The sequence below is a fragment of the Xiphophorus hellerii genome, chromosome 13 (assembly GCF_003331165.1).
Source record: "Xiphophorus hellerii strain 12219 chromosome 13, Xiphophorus_hellerii-4.1, whole genome shotgun sequence".
Classification (NCBI taxonomy): Eukaryota; Metazoa; Chordata; class Actinopteri; order Cyprinodontiformes; family Poeciliidae; genus Xiphophorus; species Xiphophorus hellerii.
In genome coordinates this window covers 13701226-13720766 of record NC_045684.1, presented here as the reverse complement: position 1 = coordinate 13720766, position 19541 = coordinate 13701226, and positions in this window count along the sequence as shown.

Below are 19541 nucleotides of genomic sequence, written 5' to 3'. Positions count from 1 at the left end.
ATCAGTCTCTTGACATACATAGTTGCTTGTGACATACTCCAAAGGATTTGGAACTGCAATTGTGGATTCAAAAAAGTATTGATCTGTGGTGAATTAATATATATCCTTGTAACACTTTTTGTTCATTTATTTATTTGAGAAGCCATTTATCATTGTTTAATATTTTTTTAAACAGCACTGACATTCCGACTAGTACTAATATAAAACTGGTCAATGTGTTTCTCTTCATTAGACAGACCCTGGATCTCTTACAATATGTAGACTGGAAGAAGGGAAAATACATTCTATTATTTTCTGGGTGAAATTACATTAATTTCAGGTTGTTATCATTCACACATTTTCCGAATAGCTGCATGTCTTCAACAGATTTACTTTGAAGAACCTCGAGATAAGCCCCTTATTTCTTATTTCTTTTCAGTGTAGTAAATGTCAGGCATTGCAGGCCTAAGTAAGCCAATCAGAGGTGGACGGCGGATGGTTTATTATCCGTGAAAGTGTCCTCTAATCATTTCATTATCTTTCTTTCAATCATTTTATTTGGTTTCTTTTTTTATGGTCCTCTTATATCTTAAAATCTGCCAAAAGCTCAACTGTATCATGAACATCAACAAGGTGGCACGTAGCCGCAAAACCCATCAACACCTCTTTTGAACAAACGATCACTCACCCACCTTCAGTCATCAGCTGTTTCCTTTCGATCATCTTGGCCGAACTACAGTACATGTTTCTATGGTGACTAAATACTCCTCACATGATGAGTCTGGTAATAGCGCTTCTTGGGGAAAAAATCATTGCTTATTGATATATCTGTGCTTGTGTCTTGATTATAACTTAAGATGCATCAATGCACCCCTCCTTTTGTTCCATCAATGCATCCCTAATGATGCCTTGCTGAAACCGATTTGAAGTGGATTGGTCAGCTGTCACCCTTTAGTGCTGACAAACAAATTGAGGCTTGATGTGCATTTTTAGGTCTCCCACTTTCACAGAATCCTCCCTCCCCCTCAGGTCTTCCTGGATTTTATAGTCTGTCCATAGGTGGGCCACCTAGGTGGCCACCTATTAGAGAGACTCCAGTCAAACAAGAGGGCTTGCTGAACAGAAGGTAGAAAAACGTTATGCTGGTTGATAAGCCATAACATTAAATATTAGGGATAACAGTGAACACTGGAGAGCTGTTATATTTTTTGTAGGATCATTAGTTCCTAGCTAGCGAAGAACTGCAAAATCAAATTGCAATGCATACGTTGGAAGGAGGGAAGGAATAAATAACAAGGGCACCAGAAGAACTAATCCGAAGACAATAGAGGACATCTGAGGTTGGGAGCAGGCAGACGGACACCAAGAGATGGAAAACAGCTGTGCATGTAATTGGGAATTGCCCAATCAGTCAGTTTATTGAAGCTCTAGTTGACGATCAAAATGAAAAACTATGGAGACTAAAGAAAAAATATCAAGTGAGGTAGACTGAGAAAAATGGTTTGGTGATGTCAGAAGTCAGAGTAAAATGGGAAGATTGGTTCAAGAATGCAGAAAGGCAACTATTAAGGTGGTGCTGAAGGTAAAAAGACTTTGTACCACAGTGACATGTGACATGGGTGTATTTTTCTGAAGTATCTGGAGGTTTTTCAAACAATAGATATTTTACTCAATATTAGCACTGATTTTTGTTCTGCCTGTTATATAACATAACCCAAGTTTGTGCCACCTTTGATGGCTTTATACTACTGTATAAAGTAGACCAGCCAACAAGCACTGAAAAACACAAGGGCCCATTTGATGAAAAATGCACTCAAGCATCTCACTGAAGAACACACAAATACAGGTATTCACAATTTGAGTAAGCTGCAGGTGGGACTAATTGTCTCAGCATGGTTACTTTCCCCCAGTTGTACACGCTTGTTGTTTCTCATCAGCTCCTGTCCTTTACTCCTTTCTTCATCATGCTTCACATCTCCTGAACTCAGGTGTCTTCTCATTTACTCTCTTTTCAGTTCTACTTAAGTTTTGACATTTTAGTCTGTCCTTTTTCTACAATCTGACTAAGATGCTACATCAACACACTCAAAGTCTATAATTCTTTAATGAGATAACGTGGTTGAATCAGGCCTTCCTTAAAACAACTCCAACAGAGCAAATTTTGAGCAGCAACCACATATGGTCGTTCCACATGTTATTAGTAATAAAAAAGATCCCATAACTTTAATAATTGAACATGCTTTTTGCAGAAGTCTTTCCTCAATGTTCTATTTTTCTACTTTAACACCACTGTTATTCTCCAAAAAATGTTTTTACCACACCATGTGAGGTTCAGCACTAACAGCCGACGTTATTAAATATTAGCAAACTGAGCAGTCCTGCAGAAAATTAGCCAGTGGGCAAGCAATGTGTCTTCCCAAAACTTCAGAGAAGAAGATGTTACCCAAAACGAGCCTGTCATCATGGAAAAAATCCAGATCAAGGTCAGATTTTATTTCCAGAAGAGATTTAATCATGACTGCCTCGCAGGTGGAAGGCCCAGCGAAAAGTGGATTATTAGAGAAGGTAAGGGGGTTCCTAATATCAGTGGGACTACCATAATGAGTGAGGCATGAATAAGGGTTCATTATCAAGGCAGGAAATTCATTTGTCCAAAGTATCTGTCTCAAACTGAGAGGGTGTGCTGATAGACTGGAGGGCGATGGAGCCTCAGCGGGCAACAAAACAATTATCTCCGGAGTGATACTGTCTCCGTTGTGATTAAGGACCTCTGACATCTCGCTCAACAGCAGCAGCAGTGAGCACTGATCAACTGACAGAAGCAGCATCGACCAAAGAGCAATGGCATAGATGACAAAATATTCACGCGATGCAATTAACTGCTATATGACTAGCGAGACTTTCCAGAAATGTTTAATGAAAAGTAGTTGAAAATTGTCTAAAGGTTTACTGAACTTCACCAGATTTCTTTCTAAGATGGAATATGTGAGAATACTGCTAGCAAAGATAACGTGACCTGAAGACAATGCTTTAGGAAGCTTCTGAAGTATGTCATTTGTTATAATCGAGTCAAATTAAGGAATGACATGCGTGTACATCAGATGACAATTATACATTCTGTCCTCTTAATTTGTTGTCACATGGTTGTTCTAAAATGTAAGAGAAGAAAGATAAAGCTCATCTACAATCCAGCACCCATCCCAATTTCTCCCTCGGCTTTTTCATCATTTGCACATTTTTCAGCACATTCGAGATGGAAGAAGTGCCAGTGACATGATGTATTGCCAGTGACATTATCAGAAAATGAATATCTGAAACAGAAAAGAGGCAGCAGGAGAGAATAAGAAATGGAGAACAGTCATAAAGAGAAGATGAGCAGATGAATGACGGAGATTCTAAGGCAATAACAGGGAAACCCTCAAACGGTGGCTGGACGCTGAGTGATAAAGTATTACAAATGATCGAAGAGAGACAGGGGAAAGAAAGACTTCTACCTTTCTATCTCAGTTGTCATCTTGTCCTCACCATTTATTTTCCTTTGTTTCCTTTTTCTCTGACATTCCCCTCATCTGTCATCCCTCTTCATCTGCTCCCTTTAAAACTCTCCCGCTAAACTCCTCAGGATCATTATCATCCCCAGCTTTCTTCTTCCCGCTTCATTTATTCATTATTTAACTACTTGCATTACTTTTTTGCATTTTTTTCTTTTTGCCGATTACCCTTCTCGCCTCTACTTTGTGTCATTCGTTCTGTCTCTTCCCTCTTTTTACAATCTGCATTTCCTGCCATCTGTTGCATCTCCTCGGCTCCATTGTCTTAGTTGCCTCTATTTTACATTTTCTGTTGAATTCCCTTTTTTTTTCTCCCCTCCTTTGTCTCTGCTTTCTGCCTCGTCCCCCTTCTCCATTAAAACGTCTTTCTTTGCTTTCCAAATTTCAGGAATAAATTGCTCCTACACATCCACACCACTACTTCTCGTCTATTAATTCAAGTACTCCGTCTCGTAGACTTTCAATCAGGCTGTCGTTTTCTATGCCTACTTAAGTGTTACAAGTGAGAAAAGGCAGTGTAACCCCCTAGAACATATTGAAGAGGGGATGAGGAAGAAAAAACAACCGAGAAGACAAAAATTTTAACTCACAGAACTCAACCAGAGCAGAGCCCACTTGGCTTTCACTTAACAGTGGCAAAGGTTAACAGAGAAATGATTAAAAGGACCTAAAATGATGAACCAAACACTGAAGTCATTCTACCTGGACACCAAGGTAGGTCCATCCATTATTCCTGTTCATGAGTGCAGATGTTTGGAGTCCAAACTGATGAAAAACTAATATCTTTGCTATTGGGGTTATTCAAACGGTTCTGATCAAATGGAAAGAAAAGTGCAGCAATCAGTGTATTGCATGGACACTTTTAAATGTGCACATTCATGGGTGGAATATACACTTTTTTAGTTAGTAGCAACTCTTTTGCTGCTTGTTCACACAAACAAATCAGTCAACCCCGTGGAAGCAGATCAATACGTTTCAGCATCTAGAGGTGGTGAAGACAATCTGCTGAAGTTCAGAGTATCAGAATAGGGAAGAACAAAAATGTAGGTGATCCTAAGCGTGGCATGGTTCCTGTTGTCAAATGGGCTGATCCGAGTTTTGCAGAAGTTGCAAGATTAGGTTTTTCATGCAAAAACCATGTCTAGGGTTAATAGAGAATAGTACAAATAAAGAGAACGTATCTGATAGTTGTGTGGATAAAAATGCCCTGTTGATGTCAGAAGAATGGGGAGACTAGTTGGAGATGAAAATTCAACAGCAGCTGAAATGATCACTTGTTACGACAAAGGCCTGTGGAAGATTCAACACATAGAATCTTGAACAAATGGGCTACAGCACAACAAGACAATGCTGGGTGCCACTCCTGTCACTAAATCACAGGAAACTCAGGCTGCGAGGCTCACCAATCACAAGTGAGTGTAAATCTATATTATTGGGGACCCGTGGTGGATAATGCAAGCTTTTATAATTGCTTAAATGTTCCTATGCTGTCTTAAGCTTAATAGAAATCAATCAAAACATAAATCATACTGATTTGGTGCTGTGTCCTGGTTCGGTTGGAGCGTGTTTCAGGCAGGAAGCCTTCAGGTGTGTCTGTGAGAAGAACAGGGATGAGCATGAGGCAAAAAAGCAGCTTCAGATGATTTCATTCTTTCACTTATAATTTTTATGTTTGATCACTGTGAAGCACAGAAACAGTTCATGTTGGATTCTTTAAGATTATTTTATTTCAGAAATAACGTCTTCGTCCTAGCATTAGATGTATGCGCATTAAGAAATATCAATTTAATTGCTTAAAGCCTGTCTGTGGTATGTTCCCTGTTTCAATTATATGTTTACAGGATCATAAAAAAAATTGTTGAACAACTCTAGTAAAGATGTTCTCACACTTAGAACTTTAAAATAATCCAGCTGTTGGTATATTTATCTTATTTGGTTAAATTATTTGGATATTTATCTTGCCGAAAGAACTAGTAAGGACCCGTTTTCACTTGTCTGGCAGAGATGAACCCATTTTTATTTAAAATCTCCCTGTATTTCAAAGAGTTTACAATGGGTTTACTCCCACAAAGTTTGCGGTGCTTTTGGGAAAAAAATAAGAGCCACAGCATAAAAGATCCTTTTATTATTAGCAGTGGGTGTATTTTCACTTATACATTCTTAATTTATTGACACGTTGTGAAATCCAGGTACAACCCTTACCTTTCTTCACCATCCACTGTGAGTGATTGCAAATTAAACTTGCATTCTTGTTGGTCATTTTTTCACCTATTTTAATTATTTTTAATTACTGCTCTGACTCTAGATATTGCTCAATTTAGATAAGTTACTACTTTCCTGTGAGCATTTACAGAATAATAAAGACCAGGTGTAGTTGCTTGACACGTTCTCTTGTCTTTCCTATTCTGAATAACGGCCAACATAAAAAGACTTGTCACATTTTTTACCCACGTGGAATAGGAATTCCAAGATTGAGCAAAACTTCCTAAAAACTTCAATAAGCTTGAAAATAGTGAACAAAAAGTGATTCATTTAATTTGATCTTTTATGAATTATAATAAGTGTCAAAAACTGAAGCATTAGACATTTTAGTTGAAACATTTTTCAACATGGGATTTTCCCCACTTACTAAATGTATTCAGAATAAAAGTTATATTAGCCTTTATCAGGACTTTCAAAAGGTGTGGAGAGCAATGCATATCTGATATTGACTTTTATTCAGAAAAAATATTGAAGGTTCTAATATGCCTCATTAGTTTAGGATAATTTTGTATTTTCTGAAGAGTAAAAGCAATCTGGAGAGATATCACTGTGATAACGGCTCTCCTTGAATAAAAAAAATGCAAAAAAGGTCAAACACTGACTCAGGGCTTTACAATTGTCACAGATTTACCACAAATATGTGAACTTTGCCAGTGATGCAAATGTTCTGCGAAGCATGTGGGCACCTGGATTAAGCAGGAAGAGGAGACGAGGAAGTGGCAAAGAACTTTTTCTTTACTGTCAGAAACTCTTGCCTTTCAAAGGCTACCCACATATGCCTTTAATTAAAACACATATATACAGTATATCTCTCTCTCTATATATATATATATGAAGAAAAGAAACTACATCTATAAAAATTTTATGTTTCACAGCAAGGTTTCCTGTCCCTGAGGTCACATCTGGGGAAAATGAAGGTATGACAGTCACTGAAATGGAGAAGAAGAAACACCCAGAGAGGAGAATGGATTGGGTGACACAGTGGAAGAAATGTCAAAAAGACACTGAGATTTTGACCTCAAGGTATACTGAATAATGGATGCATGAGTGGGAAAGTGGAGGAGAGAGACATGTGTGAGTCACTTTTTCTTTCACCTCTTTCTACTCCTTTGCTTTATTTCTTTTCCCTCACGTCTCCTCCTCACGCATTTGTGTTAAGGCAAACACTAAAATGTTTTGATTAAGCTAATGTTGAAAATTAAAATGTTCTACTTACAATCAGGATAGCAATTTTACTCAGAACTTGGTTTACTTTATTAAAAGAAATGCTCAAAAGTCATTCTGATGGATGCCTAAACAGCACAACGATGACTATAAATGACTCGATGTCCAATTAGTTCTCTGGAAAAAAAAGTTCTCTAAGTGTATTTGTTTTGTTTTTTTTACCATGTTCAGTTGAGTCCAGGGGGCGGTGAGGATGAAGGTCAAGGCAGCAATGTTGTAAGACATAAATAGAAAATTCTGATTCTTGGAAAGAATCCACACATGTTTAGTGTTTCCAGGAATTAAACTAAAGTGCATCAAGGAAAACCTCAGGAGGTTTGAGAACAAGTTTGTTGGCATGTCCAGTATTTCAACAGTTTCTTACCAATATTCTACACAAAAAAATGATTTCAATTTAATTTACCTTAGCTTTTTCATGTAGTCTAATAGTCAATCACAAGTTTCATCCCAAGACATGTTAAAAGACAAACAGAGACAGTTAAAGAAAGAAACTGTCCACATTATTTGTCCAATAATGTAGACCATTTCAGATTCAGAAGATTCAAAAGATGTAGCAGATGTAGTTCTTTTTTATACAACTGTGAGGGGAAAAAAATGACGCAAGTATTGAATGATGGTGTTATTGTCATGTATTTAAGTTAGACATGGTTATGCATAATAAACATAATCTTAAAAGGTATAAATAGTAAAAGTAATTCTCTGGATGGGATATCTAAAGAATCAGTACAGGCAGAGTTAACACATTGTCTGAAGGAAACCTTCGTTACGTTTTAAATTGCTTACAAGTAACAGGTTTGACTTTCACCCACAACTACCTTCAGTCTGAGTGGCCACTCAGCAGAAAGGTTAAGAGTTAAAATCATTTCCTGATTCCAGTCAGACATATTCTCAAGCTTTTCCCCTTCATTTTTATTAATTGATTGATTGAGTTGATTTTAATTCCATATACAACCTGTGGGGATTATGGTATTACTTCCTGCTGGTTTCTTGAAAAAGACTTTTTGGAGTGGATTTTGAACAAAAAAAAAAAAGAGAAAATTTTGAGTTCATTTCTGTTGTGAAGTGTGGTGGAAATATAGCAGACCAGAAGCAGAAAAAAAAAAAACTTTATTATGATTTTGTTTGATAACAGTTTTATCAAACTGTATGAACCATTCAAACATGCATACTTTCTGTAGCACTGATTTGGTGTCCAAATGGCAGAAAACTGTTCTTTCAGAGCCAAAGCCACGATTTTCAATGCCATTAGAGAGTTCATAAAAAAAAAAAAACACATTGCTGTGATTTTGTGGGACTTAACAGATTATAGGTATAAAAGAGACTAACAAAAAAAAAACTAATCTCCTTTTAGCAGCTTCAGAGATGTTTGATGAAGTAAATCATGTTACAGATCTGAAATATGATGTAAAATAACTCTTCATTATAAAGCTGGAGAAATCCTAAAAAGTAATGAAAAAGCTTTAGGCACTGCCAACACCAACTATCCTTCCTTTGTATTTATTTGCATGACTTTCGTTTTGTTAATTAATAAGCATCGGTTTAGAAAAAAAAAATAAAAAATTTAATTGCGGAACAAAATTGTCTCCGGTTTTAATACAAAGAACAGTCTAATGTTTTTATGTTAAATGAGGTGATTATGGAAGCACTGGAGCTCATTTCCTTAACATTTCAGAGAATTCGACCAAGTCTCATTATGACTGTCATTTAGCCACTTCCAGGTAATTTTGCTCATTTAGGAACTAATAACTGCTGTGAGAAAAAGATGATTCATTCATACAATTTTCTCAACCTATTTTTTTTCTTTTTCTATATCGTGGAGAAAATGCTGGAGTCTGCCCCGGCTGTCGCCTGGCTGCTGTGAGGCAGCATCAGTGGTTCATTCACCCAGGCATGGCACCCGAAGTGAGGCTCTCCTTCGGTGGGGTGCAGCTAACATGTCTATTGTGACTCCCGTTTGATAAATTAATTCAAAGCAAATATCCTTGAGATAATGGAGAAACGTCCCTGTGACTCAGACATCATGTTGGGCTTTATAAATTCGGTAAAGTGCACAATTTTGCCAAATTTGGCCAAATTTAACACACCCACCAACATAGCAGTTGTGTTCCAACTCCTGTATGCCAGTGTTTGACAAGGAATCCCTGAAAAACTGGTTTGAGGTGCAGATTATGTTTGGTTTTTTTGTTTTGTTTTTTTCATCGTCCCATTCATCGTCATTTTATGCCTTAAAACTTCAAAGTTGGATTTGTCAATTTAAAATTACTTAAAACATTGTTTATTTGTTTCTTGGAGTTAAGTTTTTTATTATAAAGTGCTAAAATTTCCCCTCTGTGGTACAATAAACACTTTTTCTTCTATTTCTAAATATATTTTATTGTAAATTATTGGTAAATGATCTGTACTGGTATAGTGTTTTTCACAGAGGATCCTAAAGAGCTTCACATTACATTCAGTCATTCACCCGTACACACGCTGTTATCTGAGAACTTCTGAAAAATTATTCAGGAAAATATATTACACCTCATTTTATTTTTTTATAGTCTGATAGTTGAATAGTGCTAAACACCCTACAGTATATGAAAGAGCTCATCCCCCTATGTCCAAAAAAAGTCATGACAACCAAACCTGAAACAATACGAAATGGCAAAGAGGCAAAATGACTGATAACCTGATCACCCCTCCATTTATAATAACTCAGATTTACTTGAATTATTACATTCTTTGCATTATTAATGTGCATCAATATATCACCTAAATCTGTGTTTCTCATTCCTGGTCTTCAGCACCCGTCGTCCTTCATGTCTTCTACGCATCTCTGTTCCAACATTACTGAGTTAAATGATTGCATCATCTCCTCAGCATGCCACCAAGTGCTGCAGAAGTCTATTAATCATTTGTTCATTTAAGTCAGGTGTATGGCAGAAGGGCAACACCTAAAATATACTGGAATGGTTGATCTGAGGACCAGTTATAAAACCTTGAGCTAAATGTTTTCTACCAACACTGATTTCTGAGTCAGTCATTACAGTATCTAGTGTGCTCTCAAGGCTTTGCACAAAAAAAAAAAAGTATTCCACTGAAACTTTAGGAAGAAATGTTCTCCCCTTTTCCAGCTCTATGTTAATGAGAGGGCAGCAAGTAGCTATGCTGTATGTTGTATTTCTTAATCTTGAATGAAATTAAGACACTTTGGATTTTGTGTCAATCAGATTACCTTCTAGAGAAAGCGAGGTTTAGTAATGTTAAACCACCACATGGTTACTGTCGCTATAAAAGTAGCAAAAACCGGTCTGATCCTGACAGACTTCCAGTATTTTTCCAGTTGCAGTGATAATGCCCAAAGCTCCAGCTCCATCAGAATGACAACCTGTGTGGTGTGTCATATTGGCAAAAACAAAAAAACACCCACTGTCCGAGACAAACAACCATGCAGACATGCTCTGAGGTTTAATTTAGAACGAACAGTTAACTTTACAAGATGTATGCCTGTTTTATACTGGAGAAAACCAGACAAGTGATACACAGATGACACCTGAGACCTTCTTGCTGAAAGGCAACATATCTAACCTGGCATAAATTTAAAGAACTAAAGTGAAAAAAAGAAAAAAAAGGACCTTGATACAAACCCTTCCTTTGGCAAAAGGGAAAGATCGTAGCCTCCAGCTTTCTGACCCCTTTATATTTTTATTCATGAGTCATTTTAATTTTTAGGATTCCTCAGGCAATTTTAACTTAGATGAGGATATATTAATAAATCTTAAGTTACCAGTGAATAGTGTTCATACACTTTGTTAAACTGAATAAGATTCTTGCTGTATAAGTAGTTGTTGATTTGAAATGTCAACAGCCTGAAGCCAAGTTAAGACGTATACGTGCTATTAAGACCATCACAGAGGAAAGTCAGTGAATTGTAAATTGAAACTGCCTTTGGCTCTAAATTTTAAACCAGCAAATCTTCCTGTCAGAGCATTTAAGAAGCCTGATAAGCATGAATAGAAAATGAAATAACCCAATGAGTCAGACATTACAGTATTTAGTGTGCTCTCAAGTCTTTGCACGAAAAAACATAAGAGCTCCACTGAAACTTTAGGAAGAAATGTTCTCCCCTTTTCCAGCTCTATGTTAATGAAAGGGCAGCAAATAAAAGAAAGAGAACTTTCCTTTCAGTAAGACATTTTGCTTTTAACTTAATTGAACGCTGGCTGAAGCGGAGTGTCTTTGTTTTGATCACAAATGATGACAGGATGGAACGTGAGGTGAACAGGCAGATTTGGGCTTCGTCTACAGTAATGTGGGCGCCACTCCAGTGTGTTGTGGTGAAGAAAGAGTCGAGCCAAGCAAAACCTCTCATCTATGTTCTGACTCTTACTTGTGGTCATGAGATAAGGATTATAACAGCAAGAACAAGATACTGAATACAAGTGGTCAAAATGAGCTACTTGTCATCAGGGAGGAGTTAATTAACGTCCTTTACAAATTCAGACAAATTCAGATCCCTAATGTTGATCAAATTTTCTCCACTATATCTAGAGAAATGAATTTTTTTACACACTACTGTCATGTTTCTTGCTGTGTTTTAGTTGCAATGTAATAACATTAGGAATGTTTGAGTTTTCTATCAGCTTTACAATGTTCTAAATCATGTAACATCTGTTTTAATTGATAAAAAAAAAAAAAAAAAGACTCTAATACATGGGTTTGCTCCAGACCTTCCACAATTGTTCTTTAAAACTTTGGCTAAAATAATAAAAATCCTACATGTGTTTTACAAATAGATGATAGAATTATAAATTGAGGATTTAGCCGTTTCCCAATTTTTTCATAGAATAATTGCACTAAATTTCCACAACAGAATGACACTGAAAGGTTATCATTCCTTAATTATTTTTAGCATCTCAGACTAGCATCACTTTTCACGTAAAGAGCCTTGCAAATATTAAACACAACTTATAATAATGGAAAGTGGTTTAATAAGTGTTTGCAACATTTTTGAGAAAGAAATCGGTATCGCATGCATCACTGTTCAAACATTTCTATAAAACTAAGCAACTATAAAAACAAAAAAAGCCCAACTGACGGTTGCTGCATACTTGTCACGTTAGAATATGTTCGGCTCAGATTAATTGTGAGCCTCCCTGATGCCTAATTCTGGTTTTGCTGATAGCTGAGGGAAACAGAAATGTTATTGTTTAAACCACAAACATGCATTCAGCACTTGGTGAACTTTTCTTTGAAAACATAGGAGTTAAATACTCCCAGACATATTAAGAACTTATCTAAGTTTTGCAGAATGCATCACCATAAGGAACTATACAACCTGAACAAAATCAGAATTGAACCCAAACAAAAGAAATCACAACTAAAAAATAAAAGAAACATCGCTACTTATAGAAAACCGTTTATAATCAGCTGTATTGTATTTAATGATGTCCCTATCTCGAAAAAAGGATATAACTGGTATATGGAGCTAAAACTATGGAAACTGAAAAGCTGATCTTTTTCAAAGAAACAGTTTTTCAAACACATATGCACACGCACACACACACACACACACACTTATTACTGATATTGTCAAAAGACATTATTAAGGGGATTGTTAAAGAACTCTAAAACCATGAGTGTGAAGGACGTTGCATTGAAAAGACTTGCATGTTCAATGCAATGTGGGAGTGAATGTGACATTTTCTCTGCTTCATTTTTTTAAGTCTACTTTGATTAGCTGCATTAAAGCTACAATGCAACCAAAGTAAAGCGTTTTAAAAATGGCATTTAAACTCACTAGTTTTCAATCTCAGTGAAGACAATCTGTAAATACTGGAACAAATGGATTTAATAAAAACAAGTGAAAGATCTGATACCAATGGTTCATGGTTGTAGCAGGAGTAAACTATGTTAAACTATACTGATGTTCTTAAATCAATTACTGTTATAATTAATCAAAAACCCTTCTTCTAACCTTAAAATCAGCTTGAATGAGAATATTTTGCATTGAGCAATCTTTCACACAAAATAGGTTGTGTATGTATTATGGATATATTTACAGTCCAATATAGTCTAGCATGGGTGTGCAAACCTTTGAGAGGCACTGTTGATTTATATCATCTTAAACTAACCAAAGAACAAGACATTATTGCAAATTGAACTCTATAAACTATTAGTAAAAGACAAAACTGTGGTGATTTCTGGGAATTGAACATTCAAAATATTTTCTGCACCAATAATAATTTAAGATTTACCAACAGTTTATTGGTCAGGAGTTTAGAAACAGTGCTGTGGTGTAGATCTGAGTTCAAACAGTTCTTACCGCACAACAGGCGGTTTGGAAATGTGCCAAATGGGCAGTTGCCCAGGGCAGCATTAGCATCAGATAAAAAGGTGCAACTTAATCTTTAAGCAACAGAAAACCCTAAACAGGTTTCCTAAGAGGGGTTCCCCTGGTTGCTATAGAGTACAGACTAGCTTATGGGATTTGTGCAGGACTGAACTGCCAGTTGATCCTCCTCCAAAATACAATTTTCTCACTTTAATTGTTTAGAAGGTGAAAGAACAGGGTTGGGAAGGTCATCTACTCCCCCATTCATTTGAAAATCACCATACTGCTGAACCCCAGCTCAGCTGCCCTCTTTCCTGATGAGTTATCACAATCAACCAATCCGAGGCGGACTTGGAATGAAAACAAAGATATGTCATAGCAAATTTTAAAAAAAATCTATTATGCTATGGCTCATCTAAATTTGACTGTTCGGCTTTCATACACATTGGGTTGTGTATAAACATCATTGCAGTACTTTGATAAAGCCATCTTCAATGCGAGAGCTGACAAGATATTCCATATGGACACAATTTATTTATGCTTCATTAAAAATTGTCTCATAACTACTTTCTTTTCAGCATAATGAAGTTAATGATCTTGCCAACTATACTTCAAAAGAGCTACTGTTGAGGTGGGATTCCTTTTAAGAAAACAGGAAAGATGGCCCTCGCAAGGGACCTAATGAAAAGGTGACAAATACCTAAATGTCTCTCGTATGTGGCGGAGCTAAAAAGTTCCACAGCCCCTGCTGATTTTATTGCTATTGATAAAAAATAAAAATTCAACACAATCATATTTCTTAGATGTGTTTATACAAATGCTAATTAGACAAAGAATGACAATATGCTAATTGCAAACTCAACTTTAGACACATGCATCCTGAGGGAATATTAGCACTTGAGGTAAACATGTATAATAAAGCCTTAAAGTGAATTGTTGTTGTGGAAACAACAATTCCACAATTGTTGTCCAGAGAAGCATCAGTTGTCGAAAAAACTTTTTTTTTTCGACATAAGTGGCATCTTGTCGAAAAAAGTGACGACAAGATGCCACTTTTTTCATCAATTCTGCAGGCTACGAAACCTCACTAAGGTTACGCAGTGACGTTACGCAGTGACGTTACGCAGTGACGTTACGCAGTGACGTTACGCAGTGATATTACGCAAGCTTAAAGCTACTTTTGGAGAACTTAGTGAGTAACTAATGTTATTCACCAAGTAATCTTACTTAGTTTAAGGTGACTTTTGGAGAACTCCTGCAAAAACTGTCATCTTGTGGTCACCCAGTTTCACACAACAGCAATTTAGTTAAAGGTCAACGTGAATATCATTAAATGTTTCCACAACAGCAATTCACTTTAAGGTTAAAGTGATTTTCTGTGGTGGAAACTGGGTGACCACAAGATGATGCTTTTTGCAGCAGTTCTCCAAAAGCATCCTTTGTCCTTTCTAAATTACACAAAAATTGTTAGTCACATTTAGTCATTAGGAGTTGCCGTAAATTGTGTCAGACAAACTTAAGGTCTTCATAAGAGGTGAATACTTATACATTAACCATGTCTTTTAGAACAACATCAATTAACTCGCTTTCTATCTTGGAGCCAAGTGTGCTAAAGAGGAGACGCATCGAAACGTTGCAGGAGCCCGGCCCCTTAAGACTGTAGTTTGAGACCACTGCTTTAAAGGGAATGTTCTACAGCGACACAGACATACTTTTTGTTATATTTCAAATTATATTGCTAACAATAATCCAGACGCATCGTAATATCACTGTTTCACTTGTACCACTTGCAAGAACCTTAAAATCATAAAATATTTGCTTGCTTATTTTATGGGTAAGCGTCTGATTCAAACTATAGTATCTAGTTTCCTCCAAAAGGGGGCACAAGTGTCAAGCAACCTGACGTTTGAATCTGCCTAGTTATGTTAAATAAATAAAAATATATACTTTGAGGAAGCTTGTTTCTCAGAATGAAAGTACCTTTGAAAATAAACAACCTTTAAGCAGGTATTGAACATATTTTTCATTTTACTCACGCTTGCCTAATAAAATTTTTATTTTTAGTCTTTTTTGGACTGATATATTTTAATCTCATCTTGTTTTCATGATAATTAACAAAAGTAGAGGCTTGACAACATGGTCTGTGTGTAATTAATTTATATGATGTGTTTCACTTTGTGAAATGAGTTACAGAAATAACCAAACTTATTATATTCTAATTTATTAAACGTGGATTTTTGAAAGTTGGAATGGGTGTATATGATGTCATCGTAAATCAGAATAAAAGTAATTCATTTGCTTCTTCGTGAAAGTGAGATTACTTGTTAGGCTCATTTTAATTCAAATTTAAACTGGTCACCTGCCTTAAAATTTTCACATTTGCTTGTTATTTAAAGGTTGTTCAGACCGCAAAAAAACGGGATCATGACAAGTCACAAAGGACACATCAAGAAGTCGACTTTGAAGACAAGAGACACCTTTTAATCCATATTTATGACTTTTCATATAAAGCTGGAAATCGTTTAAATGATGAAGGCAATACGCCATTATTTGACCAGCATGTTATCCTGGCACCAAAAAGTCTCGCAAACGGTTTTATTACCAAACACATCAGAAGTTGCTTTCCTTGTCAAACTCGGAACTAAAAATAAAATGGCCGAGGAACATTATTCATATGTGTTGGTTTGATTTATAGACATGAATGGTGCATTTATTTTGCAATAGCACAAATATTCCATTATCCATGTGCTTCTGCTGCTCACTCCAAAAGGCAACCTTTGACAGACCATTGTGTTACATTCCTAAGTTTACACAGCAGCGGAGAACCACAAAAATCACTTTCCCCTCCACATATGAGTGCCACCGCTGTGGTCAGGGACTCTGACAATGCTCTGTAGACCAATTATGTCCCTGCTGCTCTTTTTCCTCCTTGTCAAATTGAACCTCCAAATGTATTCATGAGGTCTCTCCATGGAATCCAATCCAAACCCTTTCTGCATGCAAAAATGGACACATCGACAGTAGGAGTTTTGCAAAAATTGCACGTTTCCAATTTTACATTCACAATACGATGTTCTGCTCTTTGGTTGTATTGTACAGTAGTGCTGTACATTATGTGTCTTTTTGTACTATGCCTTCAGTCACAGGAGTTTATGTTTTTGCCATGGATTCCCTGTTAGAATGAAGGATGTAATAAATGTTGGAGAAGCTGATTGTGTTGATTGACTCCATGTTGAGATTGTCCTTCAAAGTGGCTGTTGAGTTTTTCATGCAGTCAAATGACTTCATTTCGGAAGAGTGTGACAGAAATGATATCTCTTTCATTAGGGATGACAAATCAGGTTTTCAGCTTTCACGTCTTCCAAGTCCATAAAAAATACAACATTGTGGTAAAAAGATAAACATTCTCCATAGACAACCATGGACTTCCACCTTCAAGTTTCCTTCCTCTGTCAGAAATACAAAAGTATTTGTTTAAAAGTCTTCACTGAAGAAAAACCCAGAACAGAAATGTAATCTGCTTTCCTTTGTAAATGATTGAGATGAACATATGCTGCTTTCTTTGTATTTCTAAAACAGACCATTCTGAATGTAGCACAAATTTATCTAATCCTTAATTATTTTCATCTTGCTGCTCTTCCTCTTGCCCTTCAAAATATCGCTCATCTTTTAACCAATCCCACCAATACACAAATCTAAGCTGGACTCATGGTTTGTAGAACCATTTAATTGGTTGGCAAAAATAATGCCAATTTTCTCCAGGAAGGACTTTGATATAGTAATCAATGTCTTCATTAATACTGGATAACTGTAATGCACTTTATTTGGGGGTTACCACACAGCATTTTGGGGGATGTGGAGATTTTTTTAGGCGTCAGCACATAGTATTTAAACAGTTACACAACATGTAACTGTTTAGAACCGCAGTTCTTTATCTGAAAATTCAATTGTAAATCCTTAACTGAAGTTGGGTTGTGGTGTATGTAAGGTGTCGGCTCTTTTACCCTTTCTAGTCTAATTTACTAATAGTTCTTCTTGTCCAGCCTATTTAGAACATCTATGCTATTTACATATGAAACCTACAGTGCAGCCTTCCCTTTCTTATATTTGCCAATCACCGAATCCTGAATCAATCCAAAGTTTTCTGGTGGAAAACTGTTTTCCTTTCCTTTGCCACTACATGCACGCTTGATTTGAGGGAGAGCTGTAAAGTTATTGACTCAACGCAATCAACTGCCAGCTGTTGCTGGATGCATGTTCAGGAGAAGATATTGCAAAGTCATTCACTTGATGCAGATAGAAAACCTTTCACAAATTGGTCAAATAGACTAAAATGAATGTCGTAACTTATTAGTCAGACTGAACGGGAATGCATGGAATTGATTTAATTTGTCTTTATGTTAGGATTCGGTTATTCATATTTTTTTGAATCATTTGGATAATTCTCAGCGGGTCAGTACTCTTGACGGTTGAGAAAAAACTGCTTGCTGGAGGCGTGAACTCTGTTTTAGTTTTAAATGATTGAATCTGATTTTATCCAATTTCTTACGTTTGGCCATGATATGCGTAATGCGCAAGGTCAGAGGTGAAGGAACTCACACTATGAAGCTGACCAAAAATTGCGCGCACCGGACAAAACCATCCACTGCGAAGAAGGAGCGATTATCTTCACCAGCAATAACATTTCTTACAATAACCTTGCTCCGGCTTTCATTGTTCAATATTTGGAAGTGTGAACAACACGAACTGAATGGCTTTGTTCAAGTCCAGAGTAGGAAGTCAATGGCCTAGTTAAAACTTTCCTTAATAAAGTGAATTAACACAATTTATAGATCAGGGATGATAATTCATTCTGTTTAATACGGCCATCATGTCGTTGTTGATCATTTCAAACTTTGCTATCTATAAAGTAATACAACCTAGGTTCATGGTAATCAAGGAGTGATATTCAGTTCATCCTGAAGTAAAAACAAGTGTGCTTTATGTAAACAACTGATGCACATTTTTGCTGGCAAAACTAGAGTACTACAGTTGTCAGAAGAACTCTCGCAATGGGCATGAATACTATATTTATGGTATTTAATGAATATCTGAGCCATCTTCTTTTTCATGGTGCAATGACTACCCACATACATTGCATTCATTCTCCATCTGTCCATCTGTTACCCATATGTCAGGATATAAAATCTGAACTGGTGCAAAATGTCAGCTAGCACGTTACAGCTCAATCAAGCCTTATGAAAACATGACATCCACTATGGCAGTGTTTTATTATATGTGTCCCTGCACAGCAACACACACATTTGCCTGCGGCTCTCTCACATGCAGACACCCAGTCAAACCTCCCTGTCATCGGTGTTAGTAACTCATACATAAACATGAATTACGATAAACAGAACCGCTGTTGGTGAGATGTTTAAACAGGGAGTCAGGCAGGCTGACAGGCTCACCGTCAGGGGCTAACACCAAACACAGGGAAAAAGATATGCAGGCATCACACTTAGAAAATGTCAACATTCAATCTGATTCATTCAAATGTTTTTACCGTGTATGGATGGTAACGTATCAGACCATCCATACACGGTAAGAGCATTTGGTTTTACAGTCATTTTACGCAAAAGTTTATTCATTTACCGGTCTTTTTTTGCGTGGCTCAAGCAGGTTAATAATTATGTTCTGCTGCATGTGCCTGTATGCTGACCTCTCTGGCAGAGACCGGGGTGTTTAGTATTCCAGTCTGAAGCTGAGTTTCTGTGGCCAATCATCTCACAGTTCTACGCTTTCAACACACACACACACACGCACACCCCAACACAGAGATATAAATGGTATCATGCTGCTGCATAATTTCCTTGCAAGTTCAAAGGCAGAGTTAATCAACCCTGATCAATGTTCATTTTATAGCCGCAAAGATAAAATGATAATGCTATACATAATATTACCAAAAGATTAGAAGCTTTTTGTCATTTAAAAGATAGCGTCACTGTGCTGATTAAGTCTGTCAAAGTTCCTGACCCAAAGAGAGCCTGGAGGAAAATAGGTTCTCAAATTACCTCAGTGTACTGGAGAGGAAACCTGGTGTTATCATGGTTCAGCAGTGCTGGGGTCATGATATGGCAGACTTTGTGGTAATCGTTGCTGTAATATTCCTCTTGTTTTTAATAAAAGTAATTAAGTGGAATCCTTTTAGGTTTTACGTAATATTCTTATTG